This window comes from Anolis sagrei, chromosome 1 (assembly GCF_037176765.1).
Source record: "Anolis sagrei isolate rAnoSag1 chromosome 1, rAnoSag1.mat, whole genome shotgun sequence".
Classification (NCBI taxonomy): domain Eukaryota; kingdom Metazoa; phylum Chordata; class Lepidosauria; order Squamata; family Dactyloidae; genus Anolis; species Anolis sagrei.
Window position 1 is genome coordinate 48,818,364 of NC_090021.1, and position 24,267 is coordinate 48,842,630.

Consider the following 24,267-nt stretch of genomic DNA (forward strand, 5'->3'; position numbering starts at 1 on the left):
AGGCAGTCTGATCAGTGTCCTCCAAGTCGCCCAGTCTTCTGTGTGTCCAGGGGGAAGTCTCTCATTCGGTATCAGCCATGGGTTGAGGTTCTGGGTTTTAGCTTTCCACTTTTGGACTCTCGCTTGCTGAGGTGTTCCTGTGAGCATCTCTGTAGATCTTAGAAACCTATTTCTTGATTAAAGCATTGGCGTACTGACTGATATCCGAACAATGGTGGAGAGCTAGGACAACAGAAAGATTGTGGGAAGGAGGCTAAGCTAGATAAGCAGTTACTACAAACTCATGAATAATCAAAACCATGAAAGTGAAACCTAATAATGCAGTGGGCCAAAGATGTCAATTTTTGTCTTGATGACAATATTGTAAAGTCTGGTGATTTCAAGAAAAATCAAACCAGTGTAAGTTACAACTGGATTTTGTTCCAAAAGTTTAGTGTCATATCAGGACAGGACAGCCCAGCCCAGTATCTTAACCAGCTGTGAGCTGGAGATAACCAAAGATGGCTATAAGAGTCTGATGCAGATTAGATCAGAGAATGTCCAGATTCTCAGAGGAGTCCCAAATCCAAATGGAAGCTATAAATGCTTAAATGCAGTGTTTTGCCCTTTACTGACACCCAAAACTTCTTCTCACTCTCATGTGACAGTGGAGATTTCAGTAGGTTTTACAAGCCAGACAAAAGCTGTGTGCTTTTCAAGACATTTTCGTCATTGCTTTTGCAGTCATTTTTCACAGCTGGAGAAATGTTTAGTACAAAGGGAGAGGTTTTAGTTTCTAGACATTTTACAGGCACAAACTCCTGGGAAAACACACATTAGCCTCTGCCAAACCAAGACACCATTTATCCTTATTTTTTGAAGCCAGGCAACAGTTTTTATCCTGTAAAAGAGGCTTGTTGTGAATCTGGTTCTTTCCTTTTCCATACCTAAATTTCATTGGTGTTACAATGAATTAACAATTTTCTTTCAGCTAGATTGGTGGTACCATCCATATATGATAGTCATTACTTCTCCTGCACCATGTACCTAGTTAACCATATATTATTTTCATTGCTCCATTCCTTAATCATATTTTTGTAAGTTATGTACCAGTCGATGCATGCTTTTTCTATACATATTTTTAAAAGAATTCTTCCTGGTTTAAATAAATACATAAATAATCTTTATTTATATTCCGCTTTCCTCCCTAAATGGGACCCAAAGCAGCTCACAACATTTTAAAACAACACAAATCAACCATACATAAACAATAAACAATAAAACCAACTTTACAATAAAACATAAATAAACATTTTAAAATCATTTAACAGATACTAGATACCATTGTTGCAAGAATTTGTTAGTTCAGATGACAACTCTGCTTGACTCATTGAAAGTTCGCCTTTCTGTAATTTCAAATGAAATATTTTCATTAAAAGTTTGCTTAAACAGGAAGGTCTTCAGTTGTTTTTCAAAAAAGATGTCAGGGGAGGAGCTGTTTTAAGCTCATTGGGGAGGGCTGCTCAAAACGGTTGGAGCCCCTGAGAAGACCCTCTCTCTCTCGTTACCGCCAACTGCATTTGCGATGGTGGCGGCAGCAAGAGAAGGGCCTCTCCAGAAGACCTTCATGTTTGGGCGAGTTGGTGTGAGGAATTGTGGTCAGATAGGTAAGTAGGACCAGAATCATTTAGGGCTTTAAAGGTCAAAACCAGCACCTTGAATTAGCCTGGAAACATATTGGCAGCCAGTGCAGGTGCTGTAGCGGGGAGGTAGTACGCTCCCTGGGTCCAGCACCTGCAAGTAACATGACTGCAGATCTTTAGACTAGTTGAAGTTTCTAGGCACTTACCAGGGGCAGCCCCTTGTAGAGTCTGTTACAGTAGTCTAAATGGGATGTAACGAAGACATGGACCACCATGGCCAAGTCTGAATTCTCAGGGTATGGTTGCAGCTGACACACAAGTTTTAGTTGTGTGAAGGTCCTTCTGGCCACCACCAAAACCTGGGCCTCCAGGCTTAGCAATGAGTTCAGAAGAACCCCCAAACTGAGGACCTGTAGCTTCAGGGGGAGTGTGGCCCTATACCCTGAACTGCCCTATGACAGATCATTAAACCTTCATCTTGTCTGTATTCAATTTCAAATTGTTTATCCTTGTCTACAACAGCTGACAGGCACTTGTTCAGGGTCTGGGCTGCTTCCTTGGCTTTTGGTGGAAATGAGCAGTAGAGTTGGGTGTCATCTGAGTCCCACCCATGGGAAAAAGTGGGATATAAATAAATAAATAAATAAATAAATAAATAAGGAGACTCTGTTCTAAAATTATTTAAAAAGAGGCCTAAGTCCTCTGAAGGTATTGATTCCCATCTGATATTGAAAGGTAAACATGGTTGGATCTGGTTGGTATTTGAATGGGGGCTGCCAAATAATAAAAGTATCTATAAGCAATATTTCAGAGGAAGAAAATAGGAAACTACTGCTGAGCATTCCTTGTCTTAAGAAAATCCAATGAAATTTATGGAGGTCACCATAGGTCAACAGGTGATCCAACAAAGGTGAGAATCTACAGGTGGGAATCATGCGGCCCTCCAAGGTTGTTGGACTACACCTCTCAGCCTCCTTTGCTGGCATAGCGAATGATAAGGATCACTGGAGCTGAATCCAACATCTGAAACATCATTATTCATGATGACTCTATAAGGAAAGTACACACTACCCCTGTGCAAATGTCCATATAATAATAAGATGTTCTGGGAAGCCACGGATGAAGACAGCTTGGATATTTCATATTCATACACAGATTGTGCTTTTCCTGCATTGCAGGTGGTTGCAGTAAATGGCCTTTGTGGTATTTTCCAACTCTGTTATTCTATAATTCTATGAAACAGATATTACAGATGGCAGTCACATATGCATAACAACTAAGATGTTTAATTCTACTTCCCATATGGAGCAGTTTCCATATCTACCTAAAAAGGCTACAATGTCGAGACACTTGTTTCTATCCTGGTATTATATTAGTGGTTCTTGCAGAAAGCACATGGAAGTGCAAAAGGAAGACACAGATTGCTAAAGACACTGAACAAGCTCTGGAGAGCAGAGGCCAAACAGATGTCTTCGGTGCCTAGTCCAAGCTTCCAGAAACAAGTGTTCGCCTCTTCACACAGTATATCTGTTGCTGAGGAAAACACCATTATAACCAACACTATTAGTGCATGAAATACCCAAGATTTTGCATGCATTGTATCTTGATAAAAAGGCAAGATTTCAGTATATTTTAAAAAGGCAGTGATCTGGTAAGTGGCCTGAAGCTAACAGAGCAGCAAACTATATATACTCATATTAGTACTATGCAAAGTGATAGTTTATGCACTGCCAAGCTTTTAAAAAGCTGTGCTAATATAGTTGCTGTGAATTTTCCAGGCTGCATGGCCATTCTCTCCTGACGTTTCAGCCATATTTATGGCAAGCATCTTCAGAGGTTGTCAGGTCTGTTGGAAGCTAGGCAAGTGAGATTTATATATCTGTGGAATGTCCAAAAAGAACTCTTGTCGGCTTGAGGCAAGTATGAATGTTTCAGTTGGCCACCTTGATTTGCATGTAATGGCCTTGCAGCTTCAAAGCTTACTGCCTGGGGGAATCTTTTGTTTGGAGGTGTTTGCTGGCCCTGATTGATTCTTGTCTAGAATTCCCCTACTTTATTTCCTGTCCTGATTTTAGAGTTTTATTTTAAAAAACAGGTAGCCAGATTTTGTTCATTTTCATGGTTTCCTCCTTTCTGTTGAAATTGTCCACATGCTTGTGGATTTCAGTGGCTTCTCTGTGTCATCTAACATGGTAGTTGTTAGTGGTCCAGCATTTCTGTGTTCTTGAATAATATGTTGTGTCCAGGTTGGTGCTGTGCTATGGCTGACTTCTCTGGTTGAATTAGTCTGCATGCCTTGATTTGTGTTGGGATGCTGTGTTTGGTGGTCTGTAGACACAGCATGCTATGCCAACACAGCATATTATTCAGACAAGAATCAATCAGGGCCAGCTAACACCTCTAAACAAAAGCAGCAATCAGCCAGGCTTTGAAGATGCAAGGCCATTCAATGCGAACCAAGCTGGCCAATTGCCACATTCACACTTGCCTCAAGCAGGCAAGAGTTCTTTCTGCTACCTTGGACATTCCAAAGATATATAAACCCCACTTGCCTAGTTTCCAACAGACCTCACAACCTCTGAGGATGCCTGCCATAGATCTGGGCAAAATGTCATGAGAGAGTGCTTCTGGAACATGGCCATACAGCCTGAAAAACTCACAGCAACCCAGTTATTGGGGCCATGAAAGCCTTGGACAACACCTTGTACTAATATCGTAATAATACTGTAGTTACAGTCAGTCACTGGCACACAAGTTGGGGGTAAAAACTGGCTGATCTACCACATCAAATCTTTCGTAGGCATTGCTTCACACAGAATTGTTTTGTGGTGAATTCTTCTTTTGGATGGGCTGAATCTGAAGTGAGGTGCAAGGCAATTGTATGTTTTCAAACAATAGGCTTTCCCGAGAATGGGCGACTTGTCCAAGCAGGGAATCAAACGTTATTCTCCAGGGTTCTTTTCCGACACTCAAACTGTACCAATCAGCCTCATTGCATCTCTGAAAGAGAAATTCCTAAAGACGTTTTGTGCGGAGTGGTGGTTAGTGGTAGCAGCGCAGTGGTGCTGGAGGGGAGAGGCGTCAAATCTTTCTTTTCCCTTTGTGCAATACCTATTTGTTTTGTTCCTTTGGGGAAATCAGTTGAGTGTGTGTGTGTGGAGAAGGTGGGGAGAGACAGCATTTTAATGAGGAAGAGACCAGGCAGGGAAGCTTAATCATGGTTCCCTCGAGACTTGCTCTCTCAGTCCAAAGAGACCGCCTCTTTCCTCCTGCCACGCCACGGCGCTTAGCATTTCCCTTTTGTCAAGAGGGCGCCTCATTTGAATGCCCACCCGCAGCCTCTATTGCCAGTGCCCACATCCCATAATATGGCCGCGGGCTCTGAGAGGGCCAGGTGCCTTTCCTCTCGCCACCCCGCAACTCCCCTCACGTCCCGCCACCCGGGAAGCTCGGGGAGAACTTGAGGGAAAAGCTCGCCCACCTAAATATATTGGAGGGCTTGGTGGTTGGGCGCCTTGAAGCCCTTTCCGACCAAAAATCCCGGGTATTTCTGAGGCCACAGCGGCGTGTAGACTTTGCCACAGCTCTGAGGGCACCAAAGGCCCCTGTGGCGCGCCGCGGTTTCTTCTCTGGGGAGCCGCGAGCCTCTCTCCTAACTCCCGTCGGTTTCTGTGGCTGTTTGAAGCAGCCTCGGAAAAAGGGGTGTGTGTGCCTGTGGGGAAAATGATGGAAGACACAACATTCGTGGGCGCACACTCATGTCGCTCCCACAGCTGTTCCGAAGTGGGAGGAGCAAGTAGCCCGGTGTTAATCTAAAGAGAGGAATGTCTTCGACACCCTTCTCCTTTCTGTCCCGCGTGGCCTCTGGGACACGGCCCGCGCTTTGTTGCTCTGCTATTTCAGCTCCTAAAGATGCTCCTGCAGTGCCTCTCGACTTTTAGATGTTTCGGACTCCAACTCCCAGAGGCCTCAGCAAACTTGGTCCACAGTCTGGAATTCTGGGAGCTGAAGTCCCAAACACCAGGAGGACCAAAATTCAGGGGAAGATGCGCAACACCACTGGTGGTGATACATATAGGGCAGTGGTTCTCAACCTGTGGGTCCCCAGATGTTTTGGCCTTCAACTCCCAGAAATCCAAACAGCTGGTAAACTGACTGGGATTTCTGGGAGTTGTAGGCCAAAACACCTGGGGACCCACAGGTTGAGAACCACTGATATAGGGTGTCCAGCAAATATGTATACACCCTTTAGCAGCCAGTAGTCTCTACAGCAGGCATAGGCAAACTTTGGCTCTGGAGTTCAACTCCCACCATTCCTAACAGCCTCAGGCCCCTTTCTTTCCCTCTCAGCCACTTAAGCAAATTCCAGAGCCGAGGGGCCACCACAGAGAAGGCCCTCTCCGTCGCCCCCACAAGTTACACTTGCAATGGGGGCGGGAGTGAGAGAAGGAAAAGGAAAGGGCCTGAGACTTGGGAGTCGAAGTCCAAAACACTTGGGGAGAAGGCCCAAGGGTGATAGTATGATATCTGGGTCCGGAGGCTCCGAGTGTTACGCACTTTCTGCAACGGCGGTTGTGAGTAAGGGAAGGGGAGAGCGGCACACTGAGGGCAGGAATAAACTTCAATTTGGTGGAAGGATAGAAAGGAGGGGAGGGTTAGGATAAAGTTTAGGGTAAGGGTTAGGATTAGGGTTAGAATTAGGTTTAGGGGTTAGGGTAAGGTTTAAGGTTTGGGTTAGGGTTTGGGTTACGATTAGGGTTAAGGGTTAGGCTTAGGGTAAGGTTTAGGGTATGGCTTAGGGTTCAGGTTATGGTTTTACCATTAAAGAATTCTTACATTCCTTTGATAATATCTGTGTTCCATTCTGTGTTGCTCAAACAGTGCTCCCAAAGGAGCAAAGCAGAAAGAGCATAAGGCTCAGAGCTTCCGGACGCAGCTTTCATACTATTACTGGCCCAAGTTTGCCTATATCTGGTCTACTCAGATAAGTTATTTATTGTATTGTGGAAGGCTTTCATGGCTGGAATCACTCAGTTCTTGTGGGTTTTTTCGGGCTATATGGCCATGTTCTAGAGGCATTTCTCCTGACGTTTCGCCTGCATCTATGGCAAGCATCCTCAGAGGTGACCTCACCTCTGAGGATGCTTGCCATAGATGCAGGCAAAACGTCAGAAGAAATGCCTCTAGAACATGGCCATATAGCCCGAAAAAACCCACAAGAACTAAGTTATTTATTTATCGTGTCAGGAGAGAAACCAAACAGTTGTATTGTGTATCAGCCAGCACGCCAATGACTTAAATCAAGAAATAGTTTTCTAAGATCTACAGAGACTCTTGCTGGAATACCTCAGCAAGCGAGAGTCCAAAAGTGGCAGGCTCAAATCCAGAACCTCAATCAATGGCTGATACCAAATGAGAGACTCCCTCCTGGGCACACAGAAAACTGGGTGATTTGGAAGGCGCCGAACAGACTGCGCTCTGGCACCAGGAGATGCAGAGCCAACCTTAAGAAATGGGGCTACAAAGTGGAATCCACAACATGCGAGTGTGGAGAAGAGCAAACGACAGACCACCTGCTGCAATGCAACCTGAGCCCTGCCATGTGCACAATGGAGGACCTTCTTATAGCAACACCAGAGGCACTCCAAGTGGCCAGTTACTGGTCAAAGGACATTTAAATCAACTACCAAGTTTGCAAACCTTTTGTTTGTTTTTAATACTCAGATAAATAATAATACATAGTCTTTTGGTTGAAGCACTAGGCTAGGGATTTCGGAAGAGCAGGGCTCGAATCTCCATTGGAGGACCTTGGGCGAGTCACTCTCTCTCAGCCTCAAGGGAAGGCGAGGGCATGGCACACAGTTCGATTGGTCGCAAGGAAGGGAAAGGACAGTGAAATGACGCCCAGGTTTGTGTGTGTGTGTGTGTGTGGGGGGGGGGGGGTCCTTGCTCTCCGTTTCTCTGAAGGAGCAGTTCAAGGACAGCTAGCAGCCGAGCTGTGGAAGGAGCCCCGCCTCCCTGGAGCCCTTCGCTCACAATTCCCGACGAGGGATGGAATTGGAAATGTAAGGGAGGGGCGGGGAGGGGGGGAAGAGCCAACCACTACACGCGGCGTGGCAGTTGCCATGCGCGGAGGAGGAGGAGGAGGCGGCAGGGGGGGCGCGGCAGCAGCAGCCGCCTCCATTCGCTACGTGCAAAGTCGAGAGTCCGCACTGGGAGCCGGCCGGGCGAGGGGAGGGGAGGGAGGGGAGGCTGGAGTCTCCTGAGTGGGCGGGGCCGGGGAGAAGCGGAGCCCGAAACCGAGGCTGAGGCGGATGCCTCGGGGAAGGGACGCCCTCCTCGCCTCGCCCCCTCCTTTCTCTTGGCACAAGGCGCGCCTGCAGGTGGTCAGAGGAAGGCGGCCGGCGCTTGGAGATGCCTCCTTCCTTGGGCGCATCCACACTGCCCTGCTGACCCATTGCTAGGGAACCCCCGGAAGGGTAGATGCCTTTCAGTGTGCTCTGGTGCCTTCCCAATTCTGCAGTGCAGACCGCGCACCCTTTGTCTCAATCGGGGCGGGAAAAGGACGCCTCTATTGCTGATACAGTGCGCAATGAATGATGTGTAGCTTTCCTTCTGTTTGTTTCCAAGTCGCCCGTTAACTTACGGCGACAACCAGCTCAATATATTCTGGGAGGCTTTCATGGGTTGCTGTGAGTTTTCCGGGCTGCATAGCCATCTTCCAGAAGCAGTCTCTCCTGTCGCTTCTCCCACATCTATGGCAGGCATCCCAAGAGGTTGTGAGGTATATTGGAAACGAAGCAAGGGAGCTGCTCTAAGTTTTTCGGGCTGTATGGCCATGTTCCAGAAGCATTCTCTCTTGACGTTTCGCCCACATCTATGGCAGGCATCCTCAGAGGATGTGAGGTATATTGGAAACTAAGCAAGGGAGCTGCTGTAAGTGTTTCGGGCTGTATGGCCATGTTCCAGAAGCATTCTCTCCCGACGTTTCGCCCACATTTATTTATTTATTTATTTAGGGTATTTCTGCCCTGCCCTTCTCAACCCCCGAAGGGGGACTCAGGGAGGCTTCCAACCGGCATACGTTGATGCCTACAATTCACACAGTAAAATATATAGTAACAATAAATTATAACAGTTAAAACATTACATTAATACAATAAAAATACAATAAAATGCCAGCCTGGTGGCCACCGTTTTGCCAAGTCTGTAATTAATAAATTCATTCCGCTTATCATAGTCCATTTCCAAAGCTTTAGTCGTCATTGGCAGGGATCCTCAGAGGACCCCACAACCTCTGGGGATGCCTGCCATAGATGCAGGTGAAACATCAGGAGAGAATGCTTCTGGAACATGGCCATACAGCCCAAAAAACTTACAGGAACCCAGTGATTCTGGCCATGAAAGCCTTCAACAACACATTAAGCAAGGGAGGTTTATGTATCTGTTGAAGGTCCAGGGTGGGAGAAAGAACTCTTGTCTGTTGGAGGCAAGTGTGAATGTTGCAATTAATCACCCCAATTAGTATTGCAAAGCCTTGTAGCTTTAAGGCCTGGCTTATTCCTGCCTGGGGGAAATCTGCCTGGGGGAAATCCTTTGTTGGGAGGTGTTAACTGGCCCTGATTTTTTCATGTCTGGAATTCCTGTTTTCAGAGTGGTGTTTTTTATTTACTGTCCTGATTTTGGAGTTTTTTTAAAAAACACTGGTAGCCAGATTTTGTTCATTTTCATGGTTTCCTCCTTTCTGTTGGAATTGTCTACATGCTTTCCTTCTGTTGCTTTTCACGGAGGGAGCAAGCTGGTTTTCTGCTGTCCTGGAGACTAGAACACAGAACAATGGCTTCAAATTACAGGAAAGAAGATTCCACCTGAACATGAGGAAGAACTTCTTAATTGTGAGGGCTGTCCAGCAGTGGAACTCTCTGCCCCGGAGTGTGGTGGAGCCTCCTTCTTTGGAGGCTTTTAAGCAGATGCTGGGTGGCCATCTGTCAGGGGTGCTTTGAATGTGATTTTCCTGCTTCTTGACTGGTGGTTGGACTGGGTGGCCCACGAGGTCTCTTCCAATTGCCCAGGAGGGAGTCTCTCATTTGGTATCAGCTTCAAATGAGGTGTCGGGTTTTAACCCTCCCACTTTTGGACTCTCACTTGCTGAGGTGTTCCTGCAGGTGTCTCTGTAGATCTTAGAAATATTTTTCTTGATTTAACTTTATTTTTATACCACGCCACCATCTCCCCAAAGGGACTTGGGGTGGCTTACATATGGGACCAAGGCCAGAGCAAACACCAGAGTTTACACCTAAAACACAGTTAAAAACAGAATAACATATAACAATCTAATTAAACCATTTAAAACAGCAGGGTATAAAACATCATTAAAATGTATGAAAAGCAAACCTGAACAACTAGTAACTAGGAATATAGTGGACATGATCAGAATTAGAGAGGGCCAGTCATGGACTTGTGCAAAAAGGGCTAGAGGTAAAGTGCTGAGTACAATCTATCGGTCCATTAGGGCTGGACATGCATGAACTGTCATTAAAGGCAAATTAAAACCAATGTATTGTAAATGTAATGTATTTTACTGTATTATACAAACAGCTTTGTGAAGGCTGTGTTATTTGTTTAATACTGTTTGAGTTCCAGTTAACTGTGAGTCTAAAGTATTAACGAAGGGCATGTGGCCCGTAACAAATCGGGCATTTAACACTTGTTAAGTAATCCTTTCTTAATTTGGGAGCAAGTCCCACTAACGTTTCTGGCCCTTGACTCTTTTTGAGCAGGTGCTTACCAAATTGCTTTGGTAACTTGAGGCGGCGGTCACTTCAGGCAAAGCCAGAAGCGCTTGACTAGAACAGAAGACCCTCGATGGCTGCCCAGTTTCCGACAGAAAACTCTTCAGCATGGTTGGAAATGAGGAGCTCCCTCCCTGGGTTGCCTCTCTTGCTGTAACCAGGATCTGCAGCATCTGAATCATACCTCTCTCTTGGCTGACCATTGATAGAGCTTGCAGAAATATGCAAAACTAGCACTAGACCATTCTGGTCCAGAATAACAACATTGAGCAATGTATGTCACTGGCTGGATGCTGTTTTGTAATGCACAACTACTCTGTGCTGTTGTAATGCACAACACTACTTTTGTGCAACTCTGCTGCTGTCAGCACAATAGATCTGTTGTGTCATGCTGAATAATTCACCTCAGCTTCATAGCAGGATTTCTACATGCAAATGTCACTGACAGGATACCAGTCTCAATTTATTGTTTTATTGTTGTCAGGGACAGGAAGTGGTACTAATGGGATTTTCCACTTTAGGGGTGAACATAAATTGGCTGATTTTAATACCTATGAACCTTGGATTGAGGGAGATGCCATTCCCCATTTGCTTTAGGCAGCAACATTTCTTGGTCCTGTCCTTTCCCCTTACCAATATAGTTTAATTCAATTTATTTTATGATATACTAACTTGTGTACCTGGTGTTGCCCACATATGCATTTTCTGAATATAGGATTCTGTGAAGAACTAAATTATTGCTTGAGTTTTATCATCTTATAGCTGTTCTCCAGCTTGCTTCCATCTTTGCCTGACCCCCTGAGAAGGCCACTCATCACTATGGTAATGCTCTGGGCCTCCAAGAGTGCCTTCCTGGTGAAGTTCTAGTACCCTTTCATTTTTTTCAACTTTTCCTCTGATCTAGCCTTTTTATTTATATACTGCCTTCTAGTGTTTATACCTGAGTGCTGCATACATACATACTTATTTATTCATTTTTAGAGTCCTATTCCCAAATACGCTTGCTGTTTTAGTTGAAACCCTACCAGTATTTTAAGTTGGATCATGAAGAGTACGTATACCAAGTTTGATCCAAATCCATCAAGCCATGTAGGAGTCTTTGCGGAACAAACGTATAAGCATACATATATTCAAGCATACATATTTTCACCTCTCTCTCTCTCTCTACACATACATATACATATACATATATCAGAATATTTTAATACTTCTGTTTAGTTGAAAAAGGGTTTCCAGATATGTATTGTTATTTGCCATGAAGGTGACATCAATCTATAGTGAGTCTGTCCATGAGAGACCTCCAAAACTTATGGTCACAAATTGTCCCATTTAGGTTTTGCAAACTTGCACGGTTCGCTGTATTGGGGCAATCATCTTGAAGCTTCAAGAGCAGCTTACAAAGATCAGAATTACACCTACTGAAGACAAATTGGGTGTGGATGTGAATGAGATATATTCTTATACTTCACGAATAAGTTCTATTGAATTCAGTGGGGGTTTAATTTTGAGGTTTAATTTTGGTCATCATCATCTTTTCAAAATCCTTGTCTCCAGGTTCAGCAGTGCGAGTTCAGCTTTAGCTTTTATATAGAGGCACTATTTATTATTTTTATTACTATCTATCTATCTATCTGTCTACTATCCCAGGACAAGGTCTTGGCTGCTATTGGGTATAATAAAAAGCAGTTCAAACAGCACACCAGCTTTCTTCCTCTGTTGGTAAAAATGGTCTTTGCCCACTGATGGAAGGAAAGCAGAAAGGGAATTTCAGAAGGGAATTTCTATGGAAACAACTTAAAGACTGAACATGTTCATTAAGGAATAAAGTTATGTAATACTAAAGTCCATCCAATGTATATCGTTATTTTAAGCAGCTTTTTTCCATGCACCTGGAGTGCTTGAAGCAACAAAATTGGCAATGGGTGTGTTAGCTGGAAAGACACTAAATAAATACATTGTGGAGAGTGATTCAGAATATAGTGTGCCATTCAGTTTCGTGCAACTGGAAAGTCTCCCTGCCAGCGTTACCAGATGGCCTTCATTTCAAAATGACATCAGCACAGGATATGACATCAGTGTAGAATTTTATACAATGCATGGACACATGCAGACACTACAGCTCTAAAAACGAGTGGATTTTTGAGAGTGATAATCTCACAAGTATAGAAGAGACACTTTACCAAATGACACTAGACAGCATTAGGTCTGCTTCAGAGAACACGTAATAAAAATGGAGATAATACCTTGATGACTCATTTGGAGGTTATAAATACTTATGTCAAGCTCCTTGCTTATTTGTTGAAGCTATTTTTGTCCTGCCTTTCAGCCCTAGTGGACTCAGGGGGGTTGACAGATGGAGAGGTTCGTTCTCAGCACATTTGGTCTCACAGGTGTGAGAAAAGTCAGCTGAAAGATAGCAATGTCCCAAGGTCAGCCAGCACATTTCAGGGCTGAATGGGGTTTGAGCCTAGGTCTGACCTTTATGTTTTAGTCCTCCATCCACACCCACAAAGTCAACGAGAAGGAGAAGGAGCAGACAAAATGCCACAGTTCTGTGAGTGTTGTTGTTGTTGGGGGTAACCTTCATATTTGAATTAAAAATAGAGCACAGCATCACTTCCCAAAGCTATGTTACATAACTGAAGTAACAGGAACCAATTCATCATAATAATTGGGATGTGAGTGTAATGCTTGGCGGCTTGCGACCTCACTATTTGTTAAAGTAGCAAAAAAAGATAATAGTGTTATTTGTGTTGCTATCACCACAATTTTCAAAAAGGGCTGGCAAGTGACAGAAATACACTTGGTGTATCTAATGGTAAAGGTTTCCCCTTGACATGAAGTCTAGTGGTGTTTGACTCTGGGTGGTGGTAATCATCTCCATTTCTAAGCTGAAGAGCCAGCATTGTCAATATATGCCTCCAAGGTCATGTGGCTGTCCTGATTGCATGGAGTGCTGGGGCTCCTAGTGGTGTATCTACACAATAGAATTAATGCCATTTGATGTCACTTTAATTGCCATGGCTCAATCCTATGGAATTATGGGTGTTATAATTTCAAAAGATCTTAGCCTTCTTTGCTCAAGAGTTCTAGCATCTAACCAAACTACAAATCCAGTAATCCATAGTACTGAGCCATGGCAGTTAGAGTAGTGTCAAACTGTATTAATGCTATAGTATGGGTAGACCTATGAAGGAAGTTCTTTCTTCTTCACAAAAATTGTAGTGTCTCTTATCCAATCACATTTTTGATAATGGCATTATAGGTTGGAATTCCTCATGTGGAATTCCAAAAACCAAAATATTCCAAACATCCAAAATTCTTTGCCCAGAATGCCGAGACAGTGAGGCCTTTGCTTTCTGATGTTTCAATCTACTAAAACTTTATTTCAAGCACAAATTATTCCAAATACTCTATTATGCATAAAATTACCATCAGGCTATGCGTATAAGGTGTATTTGAAACATAAATGCACTTTAGATTTGGGTCTCATGTTCAAGGTATCTCATTGGAATATACAGATACTCCAAAATCTGAAAAAATAGGAAAAATGGAATATTCCTGCTCCCAAGTATTTGGTAATCTGTAGCTACACTCCACTGAAGTAAACTATAACTTCAGTCATACAGATACTGTTAAACTGTCTTTGTACTTTAGAGTATCAAATTCATGAAAATATTGTACAATTAACTTGATGTGTTCATCAGGCAAGTTTGATATGACATGCTTGTTTTCCTAATTATTACATGAAAACCTCCAGTTTACCATAGATTACTGTATGCCCCTCTTTCTTTTTAACTCTGTCATGCCAAAACTTTCCTCACTTCTGATACAGAATTGAAATGTGATCACTTTTAGAAACAAATTAGCTTACAAATTAGACTTTTAAATGTGAAAAGAGAACAAGAGAAGGAACTGAACTGAATCTATGTTTTTCTCCATTATAAGAGAAAGAAAACTACCCTGGTACATAAGAACCACGCTGTCAGTTAATATAATGCTTTAAAGGATATGTGTGTGTATGTGTTTGTGTTTCTGAAGTGCAGTAAATTGCTGGGGTGACTCATTGCCATCTGAGATGGGGTTGAAGGTCTTTTCAGTACTCTGGTGTTTCTCTCTTTGAAGCACTTGATACCTGGTGTGATCTGATCTGTTCCAAAAGGGAAATGTTTCCACTCTGAAAAATCTTTATGAGCTCACGGACTTGTCCTCCCAGGAAGGCAGACTTTACAATAGCCCGGAAGAGCAAGGCATGGGGAACCCTGCAGGAGTCAAAGGCTAAACTTCAGTATCTCTGTTCAGTAAGGCAATGGCATGTAACCAAGGTCACCAACAATATATTTTGACCCTGGACTGTATCTTAAGCTTATTTAACTGCATATCTTCTACAGTTGGTCCTTCAACCCATGTAATAATAAAGCATTCTTGATTTTGCTAAGGGACAATGGCACTTGTGCATCCACAGATTTCAGAATCCACATTGCAGTCCTGGAATGAACCCCCAGCAGATACCAAGGGTCCATTGTATTGTAAATCTGAAACATGCAATTTTGGAGGTTCAGTTGTTTTAGTACAATATATTTTTATCATGTCAGAAGCAACTTGAGAAACTGCAAGTTGTTTCTGGTGTGAGAGAATCGCCATCTGCAAGGACGTTGCCCAGGAGATGCCCGGATGTTTTACCATCCTGTGGGAGGCTTCTCTCATGTCCCATTCTAGTACAAGACATAGTAATGGATTTTGCAGTAATGTGATAAAAGGGTTGTACCTGATTCTATTGCTGCTTTCCCCCCTTTGTATATTTGTGCCTCTGCAATTATTCCTAGCTATCATTTCAAGCTTCAAAATATATTTTTGCATGTGGACAGTGATATTGTGGCTATAGGCAAAGAATGGACAACTTGCAGCCCTCTTGAAGTCATTGGGCTTCAGCTCACACTATCCTTTACTCTTGGTTGTGCTGGTTGTGCTGGTTAAGGGTTGCAGTTCAATATATGGCACCCAACGTTAATCTGTAGTTCAGGTCATTTGTAGTTTACACTCCATGCTATTTGGTTTACATGGAAGTAAATCCCACTGATTTAAATATAATTAAATTCCAAGTTGGTGTATTTTGAAGTCTTTCAGGCATTTAGTCTTTGCATATAATTACTCCACTAGTGACATAGTATTTGTGTTACTGTAGTGCCCATTAGACTGAGACTGAATTTATATGTATTTATTATTTTGGTACTACTTATAATTACTCTGTAAGGACATGGTTCCACTATCATATGAACCATATATCTGGAAGGAAATATGAAGCCTTATATAAAAGCAAACCCCATTGAAATGAATGACTTCTGGTGGAAGCATATCATAGAGTCTGATTAGAGGACCTAAAAATGCCTAGAGAGAACACCTGGGGATTTTGTGATTTGCAGTTCAAAAAAAGTCTGGTTCTGAGTTTTGTGGATAGCAGAAAATGGGAGGAAGAAGGAGAGAACTTGCAGTTAAGAAAGGTTTGCCATTTAGGACTCTAGTACTGGCCACCAGCAGCCTGTGACCTCAGCATATTAACCTCGAGGGAATGTGACCCTTAACAGAAAAACATGGTTTATTTTATTTTCATTATTTACTTTTGTCATGCCATCATGAAGGTATTAATATATCCCTTTAAAATAACAACCAAACCACCACCAACAAAAAAAATCTACCAAACAAAAAATGTAATATGTATAAACAGAATTCTTGGAAGAAGGTAGTCCTCAAAAGAAGGCCAATTTGCCTTTTCCCTCACCTTGAAACAAGTCTACTTCTCTGACTGCATTAGGGCAAGAATACTGCACTACTGTAACATACATATGGAATAAAATTTCACATATAGTGGTTTCTTGGTATCTGCTGGGATTTAAATCCAGGACCCTACAGGAAAGGAGATTCCACCTGAACATGAGGAAGCACTTCCTAATTGTGAGACCTGTTCATCAGTGGAACTCTCTGCCTGGAGTGTGGTGGAGGCTCCTTCTTTGGAGGCTTTTAGAGGCTGGAAGGCCATCGGTTTGGGGTGCTTTGAATGTGATTTTCCTGCTTCTTGGCAGGCGGTTGGACTGGATGGCCCATGAGGTCTCTTCCTATGATTCTATGATTCCCATGGATATCAATATCTGTGAATGCTCAAGTCCCTTTATATACAATGGCAAAGTAAAATTCTGGCGGAAGCATCAAGATTTGGCTTTTAGATTTTTTGGAATATTTTCAGGCATGAATGATTGAAGACTGGGATGCAGAATCCATGGATATACAGAGGACTGATTGTATTTGAAGTTCAAGAAAAACAGGCATAATGGATTATTTGCATCAGTAATCTTACCTCTAGTTGTAACTATTTCTGAATTCTACAACATATATAAAGGGTTAATAAGGAATACATCATAGCTCATGTCTGCCTGCCTGTCTGCCTTCCTGTATGTATGTATATACATACCCAGAGCACTGCATGGAAATATATTTTGCTGTTTGTCACTGTTTTGCATTTTTTTAAAAATTCTCCATGAAACAGCTTTGGTGGTTCAGCCATCCAAAATCTTTTGGCAAACACACACTGCAGATATAAAGAGAAGAGGAAAGAAGCAATTAAAAAATCAAGGCAGATTATGAGCAACTCAAGCACCGCATTATACATGATGCTTTTACAACCTGCAAGGGAATGATCTAAATGACACTGCAATGGTATCAGCTCCCAGTGGCCAATAACGTACCAGGGAAATGTGGAGTGATCCTAGACAAAGCCATGAGAAGAAGGAGGAGTGCCCTAAAGCCCTGACCCTATTCTGGCAGCAGCCCCACCCCACACACTGTGTGTGAGACAGTCTGTGGGAGGTACTGTGAATTTGCAGAGAACTAGGCTACACAATATCTTGTAAGTGGCTGATTTAAGTAATCTTCTCCACTCCCACACCATTAAATAGCGTTTTGACTTTGAGAAACAGCTGATGTGTTGAGATCCTGAAAGCTTCAGGCAATGATGTCTAGCCTTGAGACAGAAGAAGATTAAGAAACGTTGAAGCAGCCTAAATAATTTGAACCTAGGTGCCCAGAAAAGTAGAACATGATCCATGACTCGGCTCTGAGATGCCTAACATTACTCAGCCCCTGACCTGGGACCACAGCCAGTTCTACCATGAGACAGAGTGGGGCAACGGCATCAGGCAGAAGGTAATGGAGGGGGCAGTCATAGTAGTAATTGCCTCCTGTGTGTGCCACATTGCCTGTGCTCTTTCCATAAACTGCTTTTCAGCTGTGGTGTGTATGAAGTAAAATATTGAAGTAAAATTCAATACCCAGTCCAGTTTGCTTCTGTAAATGGCACAGAGGCCGGTTCTAATATTGATTAACTGGTATCTGGGTTGTTGTAGGTTTTTTTTGGGCTGTATGACCATGTTCTAGAAGTATTAGGAGGGAATGCTTCTAGAACATGGCCATAACCTGAAAAACCTACAACAACCCAGTGATTCAGAAAGCCTTCGACAATACATTAACTGGCATCTGCTCACTTACATCATGACCATTGGCCAAATATTGGGCATAATGCATAGCTTGCAAAAATAATGAGTGATTCTATTAGCCATTCTGTAGGAGCCCCAAGAATGGCAAAGTGTCCACCCCTAATGCTGTAATCTGTCAGTTAAAATATCCAGTGGAACCAACAAAGGACTTATTTAAAAGTCTGATCGTGGTTGGAAGATGTCTGATTGGATTCATATATGTTAGTGGGTAAGGTCTAGGCACTAATATAGGGACTTCATGCCCACAGAGACATGGCTACTTACATGCACTGCCAGCATTCTCTTTCCAGTTTCTTGGCCTGGAATCAATTTGGCCCTTGGACTGTGTATGTTTCTGCTTGGAATGCCAGCATTGTGAAAGGGAAACATTTTCTATGTGGAAATTATTTCAGATTATGGTTGAGCAGCTTGCTTTTGATATTAACAATCTGCTCAATACCTCTGAGGATGCTTGCCATAAATGCAGGCGAAACATCAGGAGAGAATGCCTCTAGACCATGGCCATACAGCCCGAAAAAACCTACAACAACCCATTAACAACCTGCATTTGGCATAGGAGATTTTTTTAAACAAAACACAACTATTCCCCTATTAATATTTGTGTCTGCCGTCTTCATGCCAACTTCAAGGAGGGCAGTGTTACGGCAGCATACTAACTGACACAGTGGTTGGTATAGTCTTGTCGTCCTTGGCATCATTCTGTTTTTCATGTCTACAATAGCAAGCTCAGGCACATTCCAAATTAGTCTGGAGTCAGAATGCAGGGGATAACTGCATTGCAATATCAGGAAGAATGATCACTAGCACGGCTTCGTCACATTCTGGTTTCTCTCTTCAACATTGTATGAACATGTTACTACAGCAGGGATATGAGAAGAATGATGTGGTCTATGAGCCTTACAGTTAACAGGATCAAGACAAGATATTTATTGTCTTCAAATCTGGATATAACACACCAGGGTTCTATCTACATTGATCAGTCTACTCTGATGTAAAAGTGCCCTGGAGCAGCCACTGGTCCAGCGCATGCAGGCTGACTCTGGGAGTGGGGTCATTAACTTGACCTCTATGCCACTGCTGTTGCTCCCTGCCAGTCACCAACCTCCATGTTACGACCTGGCTATTGCAGTCACACCTTCTAATATCAGAATGGGAAATCTGTGTGACTAGCAAAAAGGAGGGAGGGGGTCAATTTCCCCTCCTCCTGGCCTATCATATGGGTGCCCCATCTGACATCAGCAGATGCACAATTGGCAAGCATTTGCATGGATTCTGTGTTTGGCAAGGAGTAATGATGGCAACATAGGGGTAGCCTGTTATTCCTCTCCCCTTCCCAGGGAATCCCGTGATGGCCCAGTATCAGTCTGGAAATGGAATAGGATTGTATGAGACCCAATCCAGCTCTCCAGACTGTAGCAAAACCCCAGGATATTCTGGAGTTCCTAGTAAACTCTGGAGTTTTCACCAATTTCGTCTAAAGTGGGACAAAGTTACACAAAATCCAGAAAATGAGAGATAGTTGCCAGAAGTCTTTGTGGTAAGTCCAGGGTTTTTAATCAGTGTAGATAAACATGCCCAGTGTTGAAAACATCTCACCACATTAAAACAGTGGATCTGGCTCTTAATGAGACATGCCACATTATCACAGGATGTCTATGCCCCACACCACTGGAGAAATTACACTGTTTAGCTGGTATTGCATCACCTGACATCCGCCGGGAAGTAACAGCCAGCAATGAAAGGACCAAGGCATTGACATCTTTGGCCCATCCTCTGTTCAGGATATCAGAGAGCAAGTCAATGTTTTCAATCAAGAAACAGTTTCCTAAAATCTACAGAGATTCTCGCAGGAACACCCCAGCAAGCAAGAATCCAAAAGTGGCAGGTTAAAACCCAGCACCTCAATCAGTGGCTGACACTGGATGAGAAACTCCCTCCTTGGGCACACAGAAGAGTGGATGACCTGAAAGGTGCTGAACAGGCTGCACTCTGGCACCACGAAGTGCACAGCTAACCTTAAAAAATTGGGTTACAAAGTGGAGTCCACAACCTGCGAGTGGGAAGAAGAGCAAACCACAGACCACTTCCTACAATGCAACCTGAGCCCTGCCATATGTACAATGGAGGATCTTCTTACAGTGATACCAGAGGCACTCTAAGTGGCCAGCTTCTGGTCAAAGGACATTTGGTATACCACCAAGTTTTAAATTTTATTTGTGTTTTTAAATGCATTTTAACTGTTCCCTCAACTCACTTCTGACGTGATAAATACATAGCTCTAAAATCAGCAACATGATATATAACATGTTATAAATGAGTGGGTTAGTAGGTTATGAGCATATGCAGACTAAAAGCAACAGAAGACTCCTTTCACACAAAACAAGTGGGCAAAATAGTTCTCGGTCTTCTACTTCCAAGCGTAACAATTAATAACTATTACATTTTTGTGTAGTGACATTATCTGTTCCTTTTCTCGCTACTTTTGGGTTGACCAAACAATTTTCTTCTGACATCTTTTAAAGGAGATTCTTCTTATTCAATAAACTTGGCTGCTGTGAGTTCCTCAGTGGGGAAGAGAGGGTGAGGTATAAAACAAAGTAAATAAAAAAATGCATATAAATATATTCAAATTTAGACCTTTTTAGTTTTTGAAAAAAGGGCATTAAAAAGCAGTGTAAAACCACTAAGTGGTGAAATAAGTAATTAAACAAAACTATTAATGACTTCCTTCCAATTACAAATAAGTTATTTTGAGGATGGCCTTTACACATTATATTACTTTTTTAAAAGTATCTTTTTGCATTGTCTGATTAAGTTTGGCTGAAATTATTTTTAAAGAAATAATGGGATATAAAATGGAAAGATCTGGGTTGAGGAGAAGCATTTGCTTTGAATTAAGTGTTTAATGCCATGCAGTTACAGGAGAAAAACAAAATAAACCCCAGCCATTGAGTGGTGTTATAATGTTGCATTTTGCCACTTCAGACACCATTAGTGCCAGTGCCAGGACAGGTCTGAAAGTTGAGGTTGTACCTGTGGAGTGAGATCTGTGTACTGCTACCCCCTACCTGCAAGTGTAGGAATAATGGTTGGCGGCCCCCTCAGTATTCAGCTTTATTTACAAAAATACAATTCAGCAAAATGGGTTTTTTGGACTGCTGGATCCTTTTCACAAGATTCCTATGTAATTCCTACTATTGAGTACTATCATTAAGATTACAATTTTGTTTGTTTGGCTAGGTTTTAGCCAAATAAAGTGTTAATTTGAACCACTGCAGATCCAGATTCATAGAATTTTAAAAAGTGAGTCTCTGAGATATGAGGCAAAATATATAGTCACTCTTTTGCCCACTTCTTTTATGCAAAAGGAGACTTCTGTGGCTTTTAATCTATTTAGAGGATGAATTAAATCTAACAGTGATGAATAAAGTTTTGGCCAATAAAGGAGAGGTACAGCCTGCTCTAGGGGTGAAAATTGACCTCACAGCCCTGCAGAATTCACTACTCATGCTGTAGAGATATGTCTTACTAAATGAATTCCACACCTGACATATATGTAAGATTCATTTAATGAGACATATTTGTAATCCTAAGAAATAGGAATACATAGGAGATTTATGTATTCACACACACACATATAATGCATATTTATTTCACATATTTCATATTGTAAAATAATTCAAAATAGAAGAACAAAATAGAACAAGAGATGGAAACAAAAGTAGTAGAGTGATGATAAGGAGGAAAAGTATAGCTGTCAATTTAAAGTGGTACTGGCTTTGAAATATATATTGGCTGGAATTCTATACTACTTAGCTATGAATGTGTAGATGCATAACTCAGTTGCATTTCTCTCCCCCCACCCCAATTATATTTGGAACTTAGTTCAGCTGTCAGTTACAGTTTAAGAGAATGATGTTTCCATCCCCTCCCTCCATATAGTAATTTGAGACAAGACCTTATAACAAGGCTCTTGCTTGTGCTTGTCACACCTGTATGACTGGTGGGAAGGTGGTGGTTGTCGAAACATCCTCCTCCTGTACCCCGATTGTAAGCAGAATGGGGCCTCCTCTGTCTGAATGGCAACTACCACTGACTGTCAATAAGTTTCCAGTCCCAATTCAAGGTGCAGGTTATTACTTATAAAGCTCTAAACGGTTCAGGACCTGCCTATTTTCGTGACCGTATCTTCCCCTATGACCCCACATGGTCACTAAGATTTTGGGGGAGACTCTTCTCTTGCTCCCACCCCCGTCGTAGGCGCAGTTGATGGGGATGAGGGAAAGGGCAATCTCGGTGGTGCCCCTCATCTCTGGAATTCCCTCCCCAGGGAGATCAGGTTATAGCACCCTCCTTATCCACATTGCATAAAGAACTAAAGACATGGATGTTCCGTTGTGCATTCAATTGATGATCACTTTGATAGATGGTCTCTAACCATGGCCTAAAATTAAGTTCCTGTATTTGATTACTGTATTTTTAAGCTAAAATGATCCTATTGCAACTGCTCTATTCCTATACTGCCATATATTATATCCATCTTTTTTGAACAACCTATTCTCCATCTTGTTTGTCCCCCCCCCCCCCCCCCAATGAGACTAGAAGTATTTCTGGTTCTTCTTCTTCTAAATTAGGTTGGGAGGACACTCAAAATCATGGCAAAGGTGACATAGAATTTATCACATGAGGCAGCAAATCTTAATTGCAACATGACAACAGTATCTTTGCCTTAGATTTATCATGTGACATCACTGTTTCCTGTTGCTTTCCTGCTGGGAAACAGCCTGATAAACATTTCTTTTACAAACTCAAATAATCCTTTAATGCCCTCCTCTTCCAACCGTCATTGGGAAAGGACCAAAATTATGTAAAAAGTTGGGGAACTGGATGCTGTTGTCCTGCTGTAATTGCAATTTTCCTCTCTCACTTGATAAAGCCAATGTAGTGTTCGTAAGGATCAGTTACAGTTCAGTAATGTGAGCTTATGCATCCATGACTGCAATACCGAATGCTAGCCCTTGTTTATTACACAGAGGATCCCTTCCCAGCGTTTTCAAATACTGTAACCATGTTTTCCATGAACTTTTATGAATAATAGTCTATTTTTTATATCTATGTAATATTGCCTTTCTTGGTAGATTACTATGTAGGTATTTTGTTGTAATCACTGGGGTGATTTGAGTACAAATTGATTAATTTGTTTGTTTTGGATGGTTCTGCGAAGTTTCTTCATGGTCTTGTTTTCCTAACATTATGTCCTCTCCATAAACTGAATGATTTCACGATGAATCACAGCAGCATTTATGCCCTTAGCATTTAGGTAGCATATTACAGCGTGAACTTCACACTTGGAGGGAAACGGAATGAGGACACTCATCTCTAACTTTCATCACACCAGTCGATGAGCTACTGACAACTAGCACTGCTCATTAGCTTCTACTGGTTTCCCACTACATAGCATTGATACCAACTTCCCCTGTGAAAATTCCCCATGTAGCCTTACTTTCCCTTTAACCCTCGTATATCCACCAATTCTTTCACAACCTCCCACCAAACAAAACAAGAAAAGAAAATAACCAACCTCAAATCTCCCATTTCATAAATGGTATAAACAATATAAATATAAACAACTGGCAACCACTTGTTGCAAAATAGGGAGCCATGTTCACATAGGGCCCATTTGTACTACATAGTTATAGTACCATGATAATTGTAATTGCAGCTTCCTGTTGGGTCTTGGGACATGTAGATGAGGCACTTGGGCTTTCTGGCTGAAATTTCTAAATGTCTCTCATACTGTAAACACTAGGATTATATAGGATGCTGCCATGGCAGTTAAAGTAGAATCTTTATGCTATTGTTATGAAATAGTCCATCATTAATTTTGGAGAATGTCACCTAAGACATTTTGCTGCCAAAAACAAAATGGCATCCTCTCTACATTCCTCTACTGCTTTAGCAGTTGAATCTTTCTTCGGTGTTTTTGATGGAACTGTAGAGAAAATTACACAATCCACACAGCTATGTTGAACAGCTCACCACTGTACATTGCCTAAGGGACCTGCTTTAATCTGTCTAAGGGTAGAACTGGCCATGCTATTGCGTGGCAGGCATGAAGAAGTTATCTTTCATTATAACTTCTTTTGAACTAAGGCTACAGTTATACTGTAGAATGAATGCCCATTGACACCACTTTATGGCTCAATGCGATGAAATCATAGGGATTGGACTCTTCCAAGTCCTTTAGCCTGTTCAGCCAAAGAGCCACACCAACACTTTCTGATTCAATAGCATTGAGTCCTGAAA